A 6000-nucleotide genomic window follows, 5' to 3' on the forward strand; every position below is an offset into this window, starting at 1 on the left:
GACTTCAGCTTGAGGGTGTTGTGTAACTCAGGGGGTTATTGGGTACTGTGATCAGATGCTTGCTGGTTCAAATTCCAGGGTTGGCGCAGTAATTTCAACATTAGGCCGCTGAGTAGGACCCTTAACCTCAATTGCATCAGGGACTGTGTGACCCCACCTTCTCCGTCGTATGATGCTTTAGAAAAAAAGAATCTGCTAAATAAGTGTAAATGATACCAAGACACAGCCGAGCCTGGGAAGGCTTCTGGCCCCACCTTCTTGGACCTGCCTTCTGGCCCCACCTTCTTGGACCTGCCTTCTGGACCCATCTTCTTGGACCCGCCTTCTTGGACCCGCCTTCTGGCCCCACCTTCTTGGACCCGCCTTCTGGCCCCACCTTCTGGACCCGCCTTCTGGCCCCACCTTCTTGGACCCGCTTTCTGGCCCCGCCTTCTTGGACCCGCTTTCTGGCCCCGCCTTCTTGGCCCCGCCTTCTGGCCCCGCCTTCTTGGACCCGCCTTCTGGCCCCACCTTCTTGGACCCGCCTTCTGGCCCCACCTTCTTGGACCCGCCTTCTGGCCCCACCTTCTTGGACCCGCCTTCTGGCCCCACCTTCTTGGACCCGCCTTCTGGCCCCGCCTTCTTGGACCCGCCTTCTGGCCCCACCTTCTTGGACCCGCCTTCTGGCCCCACCTTCTTGGACCCGCCTTCTGGCCCCATCTTCTGGACCCGCCTTCTGGCCCCACCTTCTTGGACCCGCCTTCTGGCCCCACCTTCTTGGACCCGCCTTCTGGCCCCACCTTCTTGGACCCGCCTTCTGGCCCCACCTTCTTGGACCCGCCTTAAGGCCCCGCCTTCTGTACCTGCCTTCTGAACCCACCTTCTAATGGTGCATCTGCTAAATAAATTAAAATGTGGACCTGAGTGTTCGCTGACAGCAATAGGAAGGTACAGCACCTGACCCGGCTTTGGGCCGTGTGTGTGCCTACATTGGCAGTGTGAGAGTTCATCGTTAGATTTCTGTTGCGGTGCATCAGTCATCAGTTTTTTCACCACGATGGAGTGATTACAAAATGTTCTGAACAGTCAGGTAGGATGAGCACTGATGTGATCTTTTTCCATATTTCATGTTGTTTGATATTTTAATTCAAAAGGTAGGTATTTTAATCAGATCTTTTTGCATCTCCCATTTATTTTTAGATGTATTAACATGTTTTGATCAGTGATACCTTTTTAACTAAGTGATAACTGATTTTTAGTTTAATTGAAGACAGTTGAGATACTGAGTAAATATTTATTTTTAATTTTAACCGAATGACATTAAATAAGTGACATATCACAGAACGAGGTCATAACTAGAGCCAGGTAGGTAGAGCCTTGTTCAGGGCTGTAATCTCTGCTCCGCTGTAAATATAAATGGATCGCATAAATGGATCGCATATATATAGCGCTTTTCTACTCCTACTCAAAGCGCTTTAAATTTTATGCCTCACATTCACCCATCCACACACTCATTCATACACCGGTGACGGAGGCTGCCATGCAGGGCGCCAACCTGCTCACCGGGAGCAATTTGGGGTTCAGTGTCTTGCTCAAGGACACTTTGATGGGGACAGGAGGAACCAGGGCTCGAGCCTGCAACTCTCCAGTTGCCTAACGATAGCACTACCTCCTGCGCCACCATCTTCCTATTACATTTCCCATATATCTACACTTACATTTAGCTTCACGGTCTGAGACTCTCTCTTTGACCTAACTGGGCAGTCATGCCCCCAGTTGCTTGATGGGTACAGGGTACTCACCGCTATAATGGTGTTTGAAAGCAGTGAATGACGTTTGTTGTTATTGTTGTGGCTGATTGCCGAGCAGTGCAGGGATCAGACCGCCTGACTGTGGTGCTCAGTGTAAATAACTGGTGGCCCCATTTTTTAAGTAATTCTCAGTATGCTTGTTTGTACACAAGGTGGTGGGGGGTCTGTAATGAGCCAGTGACCAAGAAGGCCAGCTTACCCCCATCTCTACTCAGAGTCTTTTTTTTTAGCTTGAGTGGGAGCCACCTTCATACACAGAAGAGAGAGACTTTAATTTAATTTAAAGGCTTATTTCATTAGCATGTGTTGACTGTGCTTTATATTTCTGTTTAACGTACCTTGTTCCAGGGGTCAATTTCAACTGAGCAGCAGAGGAAGATCAGCAGGTCCCAGCCAAGGGCTCCTCAGCACCTTATCATCCATTCTCTTCTGTCTCAGACAAACAGTGCTGCTTACCTGTGGAGACTCTAGCACTTTCTGCAACCCGCCCTTGGTAAAGTGCACAGCAGAGACTTTGTGTGTGTGTGTGTATCTATTCAGATAGATGGTATTCATAGCCTCAGATAGATGGTATTCATATCTATTTCGAATCGGGAAAAAATCATCGCAGAGTCTCAAAGCACTTATGTAAGTCGTCCTGGCTAAGGGCGTCTGCCAAATACTGTAAATGTAAATGTGTGTGTTTTCAGGTGTCCTTCAAGCATATATATATATATATATATATATATATATATATATATATATATATATATATATATATATATATATATATATATATATATACACACACACTTAAATAGTAAATTCCCTCAAGATGCACCCCCGCCCCCCATTTCGTCATATGACTTGATGCCCTCCTGCTCTGGACTGAGCAGTGCATTGGGGGATGACTGATTGATGATTGGGAGATGGTGACCTACCTCTCCAGGGTGGAGGTCTGGATGGAGTAGGCTATTGGAGATGGTGACCTACCTTTGCATGGTGGAGGTCTGGATGGGGCAGGGTGTTGGAGATGGTGACCTACCTTTGCATGGTGGAGGTCTGGATGGAGTAGGCTGTTGGAGATGGTGACCTGCAACTAGAGTGGAGGACTGGATGGAGTAGGCTGTAGGACATGGCGACCTACCTCTGCAGGGTGGAGGTCTGGATGGGGCAGGGTGTTGGAGATGGTGACCTACCTTTGCAGGGTGGAGGTCTGGATGGGGAAGGGTCTTGGAGAAGGTGACCTACCTTTGCAGGGTGGAGGTCTGGATGGGGAAGGGTGTTGGAGATGGTGGAGGTATGCTAGGTCAATTGCTGATGGGCTGAGGTCACCTGACAATATGCAGAACTAAATACATCATTGTATCATTCTCTGCCCATGACTTCAATGGACCTTGGAGATGCTGCACCACGGTTCCTCTCTGCAGACATCAGTGCACATTCTGGCTGTCTATCAGTCAGCACGTGTTCCCCCAGAAGTGAGATGTTTAGCTGGAGCCGATTAATCCAGCCCCACAGTGATAGGTTCCACTCAGCATACAAACACTGCTCATTGCTGTTCAAGAAATCAACAGTGCTCTTGTAATTCATAATTCCCGACACATCTCATAGTTGTTTGCAGTCAAGCTCGCCCAAACACAGACCACAGTATAATAGGAGACTTAATGATTTAATGATTATGTTTTAGGGCATTATGGGATGCACTTCTCAGAGGAATGCAGGTCAGCCGCTAAGTGCTGGGCTCAGTAAGTGAAACTGATCTGAGGATCTTAAGGCTCTTGGTTTCACTGAGTGTGACAGTAGATCCCACTGGAAAATGAGGCCAGCAGTCGGACTGAAGGGTCACGAGAGGACGTGTGCAGTCATATGTATTGTGAAAGTAGGTTGCCGAGATTGTAATGATCAGGTAGAGACAGTTCTAGGTTTTAACCACTTGGTGGTGTTTATTGCACCCGTGCCACTACTACTGACAGCGCCCTTGCACTGCCCACCGTGCCAGTCACCCGCTTACTCCTAACACATGTGGTGGGCGCACACACCGACCCCCTATGCACAATGATAACTATTCAACACTATATGTGACACGACAACAGCACAGCACATTTAAATTGCACACAAGCGCTTAAGGAAAACTATTTACAAGGCTGGCATCAGTCCAACCTGCCGCAGTGCTTGCTGGTGCCTTTGTGCTACAGTATGTTTCAGTGAAGGATGTAGCCCCTGATTCATGTTGCTTTGTTATTGAGGATATTTAAATTATATACAAGGCCAGCCAGGGAAGATCTAAACTCGGCTCTGACAATATCCTTCCCTGATGATGCTCAAGGGGCCGCTCCTTCACTTGACATTTTCAATAATCTGTTCGTTCAGCAAATTACTCAGTGGACCCCAAGGAACGACACTGTGCAAATGAGTGAGGAGAATGTCGATGGCTTGTTAATTGGTGAGCGTGGTGTGTTTAGCTTTTGAGCAATTAGCCGATTTTGAATGGGCAAACATAATCGGTCTATGAGTGTGATTAAGCATGACTGAGCCACCCAAGTGATTAGCACTGCTCACTTACTCACAAGCTACCTAAATCTGATTCATTCTTTCATTTTATCCATCCACTCATGTTAATGATTGTTGTGGTGGAGTCTAACTTCCCAACAAACCTCAGTGCATTGCTACACCCATCTCTCTTTACAGCTGAGGACCAAAGTAGACGAGATGGCCCTCGTGGAGATGGTGGAGGCCATGTCTGCTACGTCCATCCAGGGAGCTGTGGTCTCCGTCTCAAACACAGAGACTGGCGAGGTCAGCCAGTGTTGGTGCCAAACTCTGAACCTAATCCTCACTGTAAGTGTAACACAGAAAACAAAATCTACTTATTGCATTCAATACTGTTGCCCATTTGCCTAACAGTATTTTTGTCGTGTTTAAGTGTCTTATGTATTTATATTTATTTATTACTTTCCTTTTTAACTATATCCAAAGGGATTGAAAGCCCATCTCAGGGTGTGACTGATGCATCACGTAGCTGAAGACTGCAACAAAGACTCTTTGACTTTTTACTTTAAGTCGAGTAACCTGATCAAATAACTCCAATGTCGAGCTGATAAAATGATGCCTGTGCATCACAACTGCAGCACCGATTCACAAGAGGGAAGCTGGTGAATGTGTTGGATCCATAAGACATGACAGCCATGTAAACACAGCATGACGCAGAGGCTGCTAACTGCTTGTCACGATTGGCTTCCGCTGCACAGTTACCCCTCAGTCACTCACCACAAATGGCTTCCGCTGCACAGTTTACCCTCAGTCACTCACCACAAATGGCTTCCGCTGCACAGGTACCCCTCAGTCACTCACCACAAATGGCTTCCGCTGCACAGTTTCCCCTCAGTCACTCACCACAAATGGCTTCTGCTGCACAGTTTCCAACTGTCACTCACCACAAATGGCTTCCGCTGCACAGTTACCCCTCAGTCACTCTCTGCAAATGGCTTCCGCTGCACAGTTACCCCTCAGTCACTCACCACAAATGGCTTCCGCTGCACAGTTTCCAACTGTCACACACCACAAATGGCTTCCGCTGCACAGTTTCCCCTCAGTCACTCACCACAAATGGCTTCCGCTGCACAGTTTCCCCTCAGTCACTCACCACAAATGGCTTCTGCTGCACAGTTTCCAACTGTCACTCACCACAAATGGCTTCCGCTGCACAGTTTCCCCTCAGTCACTTTCCCCTCAGTCTTTTATTCAGTACAACCATTTGTACTGAATAAAAGAGCATCAGGTGCTCTGTGACGAGCTGGACGTGTGAGACCGCGTAGGCTCATACCTCTAGAGATGTGATTTGAAGCTAATTTCCTGTATTGGAATAATGGCATCCTGGGCCGTGATTCAGCCAAAGCCGCACAATAGATTGTTTTGAAAAGGATTATTTTTAGCTTATGGCCAGAATCCCACGGCGTGGGGATGAGCTGGTGTCCCTGGGGAAGGGAAGGGAGGGGGTCTCAGCGATTGTGTCATTGGTAACCCAGAGCTGTGGCGAACGGCTTCACTCGAGGAGAGAGACCACACTGTCAAAGCTGCAGTATTGCTGCTGCCACTGCATGCTTCTTCTCCGCCAAGGTACACGCCCTCAGGCCCAGGAAGCTGTACCGCTGCAGGGACTGAAAGGAATGAAAAATAATCTTGTCCCAGGTCTTCTTTCATACACATTTAGCTCCGCTATTCTGACTTA

This window comes from Brienomyrus brachyistius, unplaced genomic scaffold, assembly GCF_023856365.1.
Source record: "Brienomyrus brachyistius isolate T26 unplaced genomic scaffold, BBRACH_0.4 scaffold53, whole genome shotgun sequence".
Classification (NCBI taxonomy): Eukaryota; Metazoa; Chordata; class Actinopteri; order Osteoglossiformes; family Mormyridae; genus Brienomyrus; species Brienomyrus brachyistius.